This window comes from Heloderma suspectum, chromosome 3 (genome assembly GCF_057233095.1).
Source record: "Heloderma suspectum isolate Gila_16-S chromosome 3, 16-S_ref, whole genome shotgun sequence".
NCBI classification, from domain to species: domain Eukaryota; kingdom Metazoa; phylum Chordata; class Lepidosauria; order Squamata; family Helodermatidae; genus Heloderma; species Heloderma suspectum.
The window spans coordinates 71717839-71731529 of NC_139460.1; positions in this window are offsets into that span (position 1 = coordinate 71717839).

A 13691-nucleotide genomic window follows, 5' to 3' on the forward strand; every position below is an offset into this window, starting at 1 on the left:
TGGAATGAGATAGCTTTTTATTAGAAGCCCATCAGGCCTGTGTACCTGTCAGCTGAACAGCCTATTCAGAGATGAATGGGAAACTTGGTACATGGTACTTAGATGAAATGTTTAGGAGATACTATTTCCTGCTAAGTCATTAAGATCTAAGAATCTTTAGCAAAGCTGTCCTTTACAATAAGAAGAAATGCTTTTTATCCAATGCAATATATTATATTTTGATATGATGTTATAAGAAGCATATTTTTTAATATAAAAATGAAAAAATGATCAAAATGGTTTTTCCCTTATTAATTCTTGCTGGTACAAAACCAAAGATTGTACCCATCTAGAACCATTTTTGGTGTAACTTTGTTTGAAGTGTATTAATCAGCTATTAATAGTAAAATGGCAGTCCAAGGAATCCTAAATACTGGAACTATAGATTGACAACACTCAGCAAAGGCCAAATCCATAACAAGGGGGCTGTCTTTAAGCAAGAATAGGGAAGGCCTGAAAATGAAGTATATTCCCGGGGATGATGCACTGAAGTGATTTTAGCTGGGAGGTATAGGAGACAACAAGAGGTATTATGTTACTTTCCCTTCTATGTCTGTCCAAATTATTCCTGGGTACCAGTCTAGTCTTGTTGATCTGCTTTTTCATTTTATTGGATGAGTAGCAGAAATGCCTACTCCTTAAGTCATGAGTCTTGATTCAGTAACTCAGAACTAGAGCTGAGCTAAACTTTCTCAGAATTTTTCAAAGAAAATTTCTCAGAATTTACTTTTTCTCCTCCTCCCTCAAAAGAGGGTTATTTTACAGAATGTTCTCTGAATATTCTCTGCCAGTTTTTCTTGTGGCTGCCATTTTCTTCCACAGTGCCTCAGAATGATGCTAAGTTTGGGGGCATTATGGGGGATGCAAAATGGCAGCCAGGCTGGCAATACAGTAGTTGCTGCTGCATCAAAAAAAAAAGAAGAAAAAACTGAGAGGGGAAAAATCCTGCTACTGCTTTCCTGGTAAGCCCCCCCCCCCCAATTTTGATAATTTCTCCAATTTTGAAAATCACGGGAAGCACTGAAGAGACTGTTGAATTTCATAGGATTTCAGTGGTTCCCTCCATTAATTTCTAGTGGTTTAAAATCTAAATACAGAATTGTCAGTGTATATTGACAATAGCTTATGAAAGGTAACATTTTAAAAATAAACATGGGCAATTCCAATCAATGAGATACTAGCACTGCAAAAGCAAACTAATTAGTATTTTTGCTGCTGTTTTGTTTCTAAACCTTTGGCACCGGCTGAATACACTGTTTAGAAAACTTTTTTATGATTTTATTGGTGCATTCACCACTGTCAATGACAGAAATTTATCTTGCTTTAGCAAATCAGCAGATTTTTTTCTTCTGCTAAATGTTTTTGGCAACACAGATGGAGAACACAGCAATGAAGGTTCCACTCAGAGGCGTCAGATAAACGAATGGGTTGCTTCCTCCATTTAGACCAGCTTGTTGACTTGGCAAAGAGCCTTGGTCAAGTAATACAACCCATGCTTCTGCCATTTGTTAATTCTGCATAATTAAACACCAATTATACATAGCATTGTTTCATACCAGGCTCCTCAGCTGGCTTTTCTTTATTATGGTTTTATGCCATTTCCCCTCCTTATTACCAAAAATTACTATGTATTTGTTATTCTAATGAGAAGATTTAAAGGAAATCATATTTTTCTAAAGACATAATGGCAAATGATTGTGAAAGATGGTGCTTATTTCATGAGCGAGACATTGCATTTAATAGGTATTTTTACTCTTTTGTCTCTATGTACGTGAGAATTCTGTAGAGTAATATCACAGGCCTTTTTCAAAACAGATTGTTTGATGCATGTACAATAGAAACAGTGCACAGGCACACAAGCACACATCAGTGTTAACTATTGTTGAGGGTCGGCCTATAAAATTACAAGGTAGAAAATTTATATGTAAACTGCTAATCCAAATATCCAAACTCCATAATGAAGGAATAAAGCCCTTAAATATTTTATGTGAATTAGGCATATGCTTAAGGTTAAGCATGGGTTTTAACATCCTGAACCAGAAACTGATTATGCTGGAATATTTGAATGTAAGCTGATTAGTTTACTTTGAATAAAATCCAAGCAGTCAGACTTCTTGCATTGACAGCCCAAGTCAGCTTCAGTTCAAGTGCTTCTGTAGCTTAACTTGTTTGTGGACTGGACACAAACCAGAGCTTATATATGGTTTGAAGAAATGAGCCACTTCAAACAGATCCACATTTTATTTACAAAGGCAATGCAGAGCTTTATTAAAATAAGTCCAGGTTTGCTTATGAGTGAAGCAAATAGGTTATATTTATGAAGGAGGAGAGCACAGGAAAAATCCTTAAATCATACACACACACACACACACCCCAGGCACACTATCTGTACAATGTTTAATGATAGCCAGGTTGTAAATGTATAAATGCAAGCATGAACAGTCCCTGTTATGGAGGGTTGGGGGACCCTCCAGAGGAGTTTGGGAGGGGGAGGAGGGGATGCGGAGTTCCCATTCCACAAGCTGTTTCCTTCTGCTTGTGCAACGTTGATGCTGGATCCAACCCTGTGCCAGCAATGCTTTTTCATGAAGGAATTTAGAAATGTATGACCCTTGTGGTATCTTCTGCTCTTTCTGCTGTCATCTCCTTTGGTGTGCTGTAATTTAGATTGGCTGGTTTTGTGTCTTATAAATTGGAAATACAGCAATGACACTTATTATTAGAGATGTTGATGAAGCTCACCAGGCAAAAGTGCAGATATGAACTTGGGGGTGGAGAGAAGGACCTCAAAATTTTCTCCTCAGGTAAGCGGCAAAGACTGAAAATCCCTGGATTCTTCTCCAGCTCCAGTTTATCTTTCTCTAAACTAAATGAGTTTTGTGTAGCAAGGAGAAGCCCTAGCAGAACTTCTCGCAGCCCCATGATGCTCTCAAAGGCATCCAGTGATTGGGGAGGTTGGAAGCCTCCCCAAAAGCCTGGCTGGCTTTGATAGCTAAAAAATTGCAGAGGGCTGTCTTGCCCCGAGGGTCTTTTGGGTTTCCCTCTTCACACACACACCAGTGTTTTAGCTAGGGCTGAGATGAAAATTGCTCTCCTGATCTGTGGCTTCATTCTCAGGCCCCCAAAGTAGGGGTGGTTGGAATTCTGGCAATTCTCTCAGGAGGTTGAAGATATTCTAGGAATGTCTGAGCAGGCTAATTGGGATAATGTTGGCATGCCTCCCCCCCCCCCGCACCCCACCACAATGCCATACTTGGGAAGATGTTGCATCATGATATAGCATCAATCCAGAGGCATTGTGTAGGGGAAACGATTGCAGCCCCCAGGCTCTGTGGAAGGAAGTAGCAAAACAATGGCCATCAGTTGTTGCAGCTCCATTACTCCTTGTGGCAGCAGAGCACTTACATTTATGAAAGGGGATGAATTTTGTTTTAAAAGGCAGTGCTACCAACCCTTTCCTGGTAAAGCAGTGGTGCAGGAAGGAGGTGCCTTCCCTCGACTGCCACTTGGAGAAGCAGCTCCTTCAAGTGCCACCTGAGTCTCATGCCTTTCTCTGCACAGAGAAGAGAAAATTGGGCAGGCAAGGGAAAAATGGGCAAGGGATGGCTGTAAGCAGTTGAGGAAACTGTACAGATTCTCCACATTCCTATTAGGCTAAGACATATCTGAAAGAATCACTGGACAGCATCCAGACAGCACCTCTAACTGGCACACATTTAATGGGGAAGTACTGTTGCTTGGTCACAACTGGGGAAGGCAATGGCAAACCACCCCGCTACAGTCTGCCATGAAAACGCCAGCGAAAGTGGCGTCCCTCTAGGAGTCAGGAATGACTCCGTGCTTGCACAGGAGGAACCTTTCCACTGTTGCTTGGTAGGACCACAAGGAGGCAGTAGTGTTCTTAAGTGTCCTTCAATAATACAGAACCCTTAAGAAGTTTTTAGTTGCACAGAAATTCAATGAAGTGTGGATAAACGGCAAAAAATATGTGTAATTTATCTCTTTCTGCATATGTCCTTTTAGTAGACCATATAAAACCATTTTATTCTGGACTGTTCATAATATGCCATGTTGATATTTTTGAAGTTGTTTGTATTTACAAAAAGGCCAATAGTGATACTGTCTTCAGTATTCTGTATTCTTTCATTGAGTCATGTTTTGCATTAGGGCCAGCCCAAGGGATTTTGCTGCCTGAGGTGAAGGACAAGATGGCACTCTGCCATGTACAATGGTGGCTGCCCCAAGGTTCTGGAACTCCCTCATCAGGGAAGCGAGAGTGGCACCCTCTTTGGTATGTTTCCACAGGCAGGCAAAAAAAAATTTGTTCCAGCAGGCCTTTGGCGATAGATAGACTGGATCTGTGAGAATATGATGGATTGGTGCTATTGTTTATATTGTTGTTTTTTAAATTCTGATATTTTATACAATTTTAATATTATTGATGACTTGATTATATTTTTAATTTTTGTATATTTTTATTTATATGTTTTAACTGTACAAGTTTTTAATGTTGTAAAGCCGCCTTGAGTCCCAGTATTGGGAAAAAGGTGGGATATAAATATGATGATGATACAATCCTTCATGGTGCAACAACGACAACAGGATAGCATCCTCCATGGCACTGGAGGGCTGGGCAGCAGGCTAGCTTAGGGGGCTCAGAGCAGGCAGCATGGAACACCCAGCTTCTCTGCTCTTCACCCCACAGCATCTTCTACCTAAGACTACTACGTCACTCTACATAATGGTAGGGCTAGCCCTGGCTACAATGGAACCAATTGGATGTACTTGTGGTAATACATGAAGACAATACTCATGGGTCTACTCTACAAAGTGCAGATGGGAAGCTGTGTGTGCTCTTCTACACTTTCATATGTTGTTTTGTTTAGACAGGCTCTGTTGAATCTTTGATTATGTGAATGATTATATGTTGGACCAATCAATGGTGTTGTTTTTTAAGGGAGATGTTGAATAATTACACTGCCTTGATATATTGCTGGTAAAAAATAGGGAATATAAATAGAATATCAAACTAAAAAATAACAGTTCTTATTATACGATATACTGGCCAATCATTTAAATTTATTTTGTATACATATTTAGTTTGGTTGTTTGCTTTGTTTGTTTTGTTTGCTTGTTTGGTTGTTTAGTTTAATACCTGTTGTCTATGTGTGTGGGGGAGTGGCCTTGGGAGAGAGTAGGGTACCTTGCTGATAGAGCTGTATCTCTGTTCTGCCCCTGGGCAGAGTTGTTGTTTACCCCCTGGATGAGGGACAGGGGCTAGGGGCTTTGAGTGCTAGAGCTGCTTCTTCTGCCCAGGGTGGGAGCCTGTGGAGGCCAGAAGTGGGATTCCCTCTGGGGGAGAGCCAGGGGGAAGAAGTGTTTTCAACAGTCCAGGTGAGAGATGGAATGAGTATGAACTACTAGAAGTAGGTTTGAATGGCTAGGAGATATCTGCTCTAGTTGTTCTCCATGTTGTTTGGTGGGTTAGCAAGCCTGTCATCACCTATTTCACCAGATGCTAGTTATAACCACAAGTGATAATCATTATTGTGTTGGTTTGGTTGGATGTGACAGGTTGGATGAACGGAGAGTGTGAGTTTCTGAGTGTATGATTGAGTTGTGAATGGATGATGAGAGTGTGTGTGAGGTTATGGTGTGTTAGGATGTGATTGGAAAACTCTGATTCAGGAACCCATGGGGTGGTACTTGTATTCCAGTGATTTGGGGCAGAAGGAGATGAGATAGGAGAAGGGGGTCAGGTCATTAGAGTAGAATGGGTTACAGGTGTTTATATACTGTCCCCCTCCTCCCCTAGCTCTCATGTACCTGTTGGCTCATCCACTGAGCCCTCCTGTCTTGTGGTGCTGCTATTTAATGCCAGGTTGGTCTGCAATAAGATCACACTTGTTCATGATTTAATCATGGATGAGAGGGCCGACCTGGCATGTATTACTAAGACTTGGGTGCGTGAGTTGGGTGGGAATGATCTGACCCACCTAGGTACTTGGTGCAGAACCAACATAGGCTGGAGGGCCAGGCTGAGTGGGGAATCATCATGGTTTATAGAATTTCCATCTCTAAGCCTTGAGGGGGTTGCACCTGGCTGAGGCCTTGGGGGTTTGCAACTCATGTTGGGCCACAGAGACAGATTGGGGATGTTGCTGGTGTACCACCCAGCCTGCTGTGCAGTGGTCACCCTGACTGAGCTGGCAGAGGTGGTCTCAAGTGTGGTATTGGGGGAGCCCAGGAATGTAATTCTGGATGACTTCAATTTCAATGCTGAGGTTGTCTCTGGAGCTTCGGCTTGAGACTTCATGGCCTCCGTGGCAACCACGGGGCTGTCTTGGTTTCTCTTCAGCTCAACACATGAAGGAGGGCATACTGTTGATTTGGTCTTTCTCCAAGCTGTGAGATGAGTAGTCTGAAAATTGAGGAGGGGGATCCAAGTAACCCCATTGTCATAGTGAGACCATTTCCTGGTGAGATTTGAACTCACAGCATCACTTCCCTCCTGCAAGGGTGGGGGACCCATGTGGATGACCCACCACGGGAGATTGATAGAATCCAGTGGATTTCTGAACTCTCTTGCCGATTTTCCAGTGGAGAGAGATGGTGATCCAGCCAAGGCTCCTAGTCTCACTGTGGAACAGTGAGATGCAGAGGGCCGTTGGCTCAATTACACCTGAGTGCTCTCTCCGGCACTATAGAGCCTGGCTTGCTTCTTGATATACTGGGGAGCTGTATATTGGGCTGGACGTCAGGTAGAGTGCTCATGGCATAAGACTCAAAGTGAAGATGACGGAGCATGCTCTAGAGCATATAAACGTACCTATTGTGTGGCGGTGCAGGCAGTCAAGAAGGCCTATCTTGCTGCCTCCATTGTGTCCTTGAGTCCTAGCTGTCCAGCATAACTCTTTGGGGTGGTCCACGGTGTGGTTAACACTCTCTCCAGTGAATGGAGCTCTGGACCCTTCAAGGAACCACTGTGACCTTTTTGCATCATACTTTGAGGACAAAATCACTTGTCTCTGCAATGAACTTGATGTTGCTGTTAGCACAGCATCAGTTGAGGTGTCTGATCCCACCACCTTCCCAATTTTGTGGGATCAGTTTCAGTTACTGTAGCCCTGATGACATGGAGAAGGTGCTTGCAGTAATGTGGCAGACCACATGCCCTCTTGATCATTGCCCTTCCTGGCTAATAAAAGCTTGCTAAGGTACTATGGCCAGGTGGGTCTAGGGACCCTTGCAAAAATGCATCCTTGCATGAAGGGGTAGTTCTTGCTGTCCTTAAGAAGGCAGTTGTGCAACCACTCCTGACTACTCTGGACCCAATGGTATTTGACGACTATCAACCAGTCATGAATACCCCCTTCTTCGAGAAAGTACTGGAGAGGGTCATGGTGGAACAACTGCAGGCACTCTTGGAGGATACTGATTATCTAGACCTATTCCAGTCTGGGTTTTGATCTGGTTACAGGGTTTAATCAGCCTTGGCACCCTCACGAATGACCTTTATTGAGAGAGAGAGAGAGAGAGAGAGAGAGAGAGAGAGAGAGAGAGAGAGACGGGGAAGTGCAACCCTGTTCATTCTACCTGATCTCTTATCGGCTTTTGATCTCTTATCGGCTTTTGGCCATGGTATCCTCCTGGATTGGCTTCATGGGTCTAATGAGAGGCACTGTGTTATAATGGTTCCGGTCTTACCTGTGGAATTGATTTCAGAGAGTAACATTGGGGGACTAAATGTCAACCCCTGGGCAATTGAGCTATGGGGTACTGCAGGGTACCATCTTATCTCCAATTTTGTGGGCATGCTGCTGGAAGCAGTCATTAGGGGATTTGGAGCCAAGTGCCATCAGCATGCTCGGCCTCCCTGTGACATCTGAATCAGGTGAGGCTGTGCAGGTCTTGGATCAGTGCCTAGACTCAGTGATGGGCAGAGTCAGAGTGAGGGCCAATAAACTAAAGCTGAGTAGGTGAGTGGTTCCCAAGTCTGGATGGGGTTGCACTCCCTGTGAAAGATTGGGTTTGTAGCCTGGGGGTACTCCTAGATCCATCACTGTCACTAGAGAGCTAAGTGGCCATGGCATCTCAGAGTGATTTTTACCATCTTCAACCAGCGTTTTAGCAGCTTGATTCCTCTCCTGGACAGGGATAGCTTGGCCACAGTGGTACAGGCGCTAGTAACTTCAAGGCTGGGTTACTGCAATGCACTCTATGTGGGGCTGCCCTTAAGGCTGGTCTGGAAGCTGCAGCTAGTGCAGAATGCAGCAGCTCGGCTGTTGTTAGGAGCTGCCCCTTTTCAGCATGTAAATTCTTTGCTGAGGGAATTGCACTGGCTGCCTATTCACTAATGGGCCAGGTTTGAGGTTTTGTTACTAGCATATAGAGGCCTAAACAGCTTGCGATCCAGATATTTGATGGAGCGCCTTCTCCCTCATCAACCTTCCAGGTCACTGAGTTCATCAGATGAGGTGCTTCTGGTAGTTCTGCATGGTCGTGCAGCCTGGTTGGAATCCACCCAGAGCAGAGCCTTCAGGGTGGTGGCTCCCTCTCTGTGGAACTCCGAGCCTCTGGATGTCAAGCAGGAACTAACGTTTTGTTTCCAGTACCTGCTGAAGACATTTTTAATTATTTCACCAAGCTTTCCCCAGTTGACCAGCCATGATTTCTATTGGTACACTGTTTTTATAATAGCTGTTAATATTGTGTTTTATTCCTTTTACCTTTTGATGTTCACAACTCTGGAATCTGTATAGATGTGGAGCAGTGTACAAATGTTGTAAATAAATAAACATTTCTTTTGTTGTATAATCCTTACTGAAATTCACATTTCATGAATACTTTAATAAAATATTTCCACATATAGGTACTATGTACTCACAGTTGAGATAGGGTATTAACATTTAATAGAAAATTGAGTAGTGATGCTTTTCTTCCATTTGTGTATGTGATCCATTTTCTTTGTCCGCCCTCTGTAATTTCATCTGCCCTGCCCCAAACAACAGCTGCATTTAAGCATTAAATGTACAGCCACCAGGTTCTCCCTTGAGGCAGTCAAGCACCTCCTTGACCTCTGTGATACTCTTGAGCAGAGGCAGAAGTCAGGGAGATTTCATCAGACAAGGTTTTCAGTTGGGTAGTCCATGAACTATCTAATTGAAAACCTTGTCTGACGAAATCAGACTTCGTCAGAGTTGTCTGACGAAATCAGACTTCCCCAACCCAGTGCTGTCCAGATGTTTTTGACTACAACTCCCATCATCCCATACCATTGAGCCATGCTGGCTGGGGCTGATAGGAGTTGTAGTCCAAAATATCTGGAGGGCATCAGGTTGAGGAAGGCAACCCTGCATTACTTTTTACTATCATAAATGTGAGATCTGTTTCCCCCTCCTCAAAGAAACAGAATTCATATTATCCGTTACTGACTAAACTTACATTAAAAACAACTATGTCAACAATTATTTTCCTAAAATATATAATTTTCTAAAGACTTACTAAAAGTTTAAGCATTCAGAGTGTGCAACTTTATAACCCTCCCCCACAAGCTGCTAGCTACACAAGAAATAGAACCAAGAAGCATTGGTCGGCCAGCCTTAAGCTTGGGTCATCTGTTTGATGTGTCCTGTTTAACTGGTGCTGAGTAACACAATTCTACATGGTAATTAACATAATATATAAATGGAGTTACATAAATGGAGTAAAAGTCAAATATGGGCTTTACTGGGATATCATTTTAACATGCTAATTTATTATATGATTTTAAAGGTTTTATTACGTTATGGTTTAATTAAATATATTCTTGTTTTTATCGATAGTATTTATAGCTGCATTTTATTGTTGTTGCAAACTGTCTAGGCAGATGGAAATAGAAAAACTAATATTTTTTAAAAAAAATTCATTATTGCCATTCCCAGTGAAAATATTAGCTTCCTGCTCATACTCTTCTATTTATAATAATGGCAGAGTCTTTGAAAACAGTTTGAAGTAATTGCTAGTGATTGAGTTTTTAAAAATGCAGACATATGAAAATACTTTCACCTGAAATTCATGACCTACAAGAACAAATACTAAAAAATAGTTTGAGCATCAATAATGAAGCAGGCTGTATGTCCATATTCACCTTGGCTGAATGATGCATGAGGAATTGAACAGAAAGAAAATCCATATAGTCATTAGTTGGCTTGCCCTCTAGGTTTGACAAATGATGGAACATCTCAAATTAAACAATTTTTGGATACTGGAGTGAAAGACTAAACTTTAATGGTTTTTAATAAATCCAATTTTAAATTATTTTTGATTTGTCATATCACACTCACCTCCTGGAACAAGAACTGTTAAGTACTGAAATATCATATATGCCATTGTTTTTTTAAAAAACATTTCACTAATAGTTTACTTAGCAAGTTTCTCACTTATATAGTTGATAAATAGTTCAATTTTTCTAAATGAAGACATTTTGGCACTTTATTATCATTAAGAGTGAAATCTAGCTGCTGAGTTATTTACAGAAGATGAGACACAGCGGAGAAGCTAATTAGATGATATTTAACATTATCTTTTTGACAGCACAATCTTACACATGTTTACCTGAAAGTAAGGTCCATTATGCTCAATGAGGCTTACTCCCTGGTAAGTGTGCATAGGATCTACTGTTCTACCATTCCCAGGCTCCTCTTCCCAATTAATACACACAATCTAATCTAGACTGTACTACAAAGAAGAAGTGGAAGTGCCACCAGTGCAAATTACTCTTAAGTATATGATACATGTGAGAGTGTATATACATTTTCAGATCTGCTAGAGCAGATCCCTCCTTTCTGAGGTCTCTCAGCAATAAAATTTATCTGGGATTAAATCCCTGAGTTCATTCTTTTTGGTTCCTACCTATCCACTGTTACAAGAGAATTTCATTTCATTTCATTTATTATAATTCTATAACGCCCCACAGCCGAAGCTGTCTGGGTGGTTCAGAAAAATTAAAAAACCATTAAAATACATTACACAAAGTACAAAAATGCACCTGCATAAAAACATATAGACAGGTAACACACAAACGGACAACATATATCTAAAAATGATTTTTTTAAACAATCAGCGAAGATGTAATTAAAACTCACGATACCTGGCCAAATAACTGGGAGAAGGACAGTTTTTACCTGGCACGGAATTAACTTTTTACCCACCGAGGTGCTTCGGACCCATTTGGTGAAGGTTCTTCTGAGGTTAAACAGGACTGAATTTACATTGGTGCATTGGCTGGGAAAGGGCCGCGGTGGCTTAGTGGTTAAGACGCTGAACTGCAGACTGGAAGGTCGGCAGGTCAGCAGTTCGAGACCCGGGTGCCGTGTGACGGAGTGAGCTCCCATCTTCATTCCCAGCTTCTGCCAACCTAGCAGTTCGAAAGCAAGAAATTGCAAGTAGATAAATAGGTACTGCTTTGGCGGGAAAGGTAACAGCGTTCCGTGCACCTCGGTGTTCAGTCATCCCGGCCACATGACCACGGAAGCGTCTTCGGACAGCGCTGGCTCTTCGGCTTAGAAACGGGGATGAGCACCGCACCCTAGAGTCGGACACGACTGGTTGGGGACACCTTTACCTTTACCTTTTTATTGGCTGGGAAACCAAGCAATGGTGGACCTTGCCTGTAGCTTGGTGCCACCATCCCTTAAATATAGGGTCAGCTGAATGTTTGCACTGTCGGTGAGTTCTAGCTGCATTACCATTTTGAAAATATAATAAACAGTGTCTTGGGAAATTCTATGGGCTTCCAAGATTCTTAGTTGTATCCCTATTTTGTTAATTTGTGCTACATGGGGAACATGTTTAAATATAGGAGACACTACAGCCTTCAGATAAAAATATGTCCACGTATATGGAACACAAACGGAAAGATTTTTGCAGGTCACATTACTACCTTCTACTTTCAACCAAAAGTTATCTTTCCCATGAGTAACTATTTTCCAAATTATACTATTATTAACCCACTGTTGTTCAACAGGATTTTCACTGATCCATTTTTCCAAGGACTTGTTCCACACTTTTACTATTTGTTTGTTTGTTTATTATTATTATTTGTCCATAGCACAAAGGCCTTTACAAATATAAGTTACAATACAGTTATATGTAAAACATAAGCCCAAAGTGAAAGCATCAGATAATTAATACCTAAAAACAGAATCCAGAGGACTATACAAAAAATAGAAATAGAAAATAAGAAAGATTTTTTTTAAAAAAATGCTAAGATCGGGTCACAGTAAAACAAAATAACCATTCAAATGTTTTAAAAAGTTCATTAAAAACTGATGCTGAGAATAAAAACAGTTTATATAATGAAGATATACCAAACGAACAAACTGGCCAAGCTCATACTGGTTTATGTTATAACAAATTGGCAATTCACAGCAGATGTCATTAAAAAGTTATGGCAGATTTTTTGAGTTGCTACTGCAAAAGATGCGACCCTTACTGTAATACATTTGTTATAGTCTGCCAATAGACTAATTATCACACATAATTTCCACAGGAGATCTGCCAGCTCTACTTTTCAGGAGACCCCCCAAAAGGCAGGTCCTGGGTTCCTCATACAAGGGGCAATGCAGAAGATAATGTACTATATCCTTAGCTTCCCCAGAATCACAAATACAGGTCCGCTGAGCCAGAGGGATCCCATTGTACTGCCCATCCAAGTAAACAGTTGGCATGGTTTGAAAATGAAGGGCTGTAAAAGCCTTCCTGAGAGCCACAAAAGTTAAATCCTGTAAATCCTGTTGTAAATATTACCCTCTTTTGAAAATAAAAAGCCATGGTGAGAAGGCCTGGCTGTGGCTAGCCAGAACAGTTTCACGGCAATCTGCTTTGGAGATTCTGTCTCTGATACTCCGCTTATCCAAGATAGTTGGGGAATTGCAGGGATCATAGGCCTGAGACAGCACTAGCCAACGCTGGGCCCAACCACCCTTATTGTTTGCTCAAGAAAGCTTTGTTTTTTCAGGTTTCCACCAGTGGACCTCAGTAGTCTTTTGCTATAAAGGATGAGAGCTTTGTCTATTCTTGCTTTGATAGACATAATTTCAGCTTCCAATCTTAGCAGGGAAGAAGGGACCCCCGCTGGAAGTGCCAGCAGCTCTTTCAACAATTTATTTTGAATGGTCTCAACTGCTGGGGCATGACCCTGACCCCATATCTCTACACCATACTGAAGCTGGGGAAGCGCTTTAGCTAGATATATTTCCAAGGTTGGGCCCACCAGAAAACCACCGTTGTGCCACCTGAAAGATAGGGTTGCTTTAGCAGTCCTCCAGGCGGCAAGCTTTACTGCTTCTATGTGGGGTTTCCAACCGCCATTTGAGGAGAATTGTACCCCCAAATATTTGAAGCTAGGACATTGTTCAGTTATGTGCTCATCCAGGCGCCATTTATGTAGTCATTTCCTTTTAGAAGAAAACATAACCTTGGTTTTGGAATAATTTATAACCAACTTCTCCTGTCTGCAGACCAAACTAGGGTTATGTGAAACACTTACCCCGTTCCGGCCAGTAGTCCACGGTGGGGGGGGGAGGCGATCCGTCCCTCCCCCCCGGAATCCTCCCCAGCCGGCTCTCCTCCACAGCAAGGCCACAGAGCCACCAGCCAGGGTCAGCTGC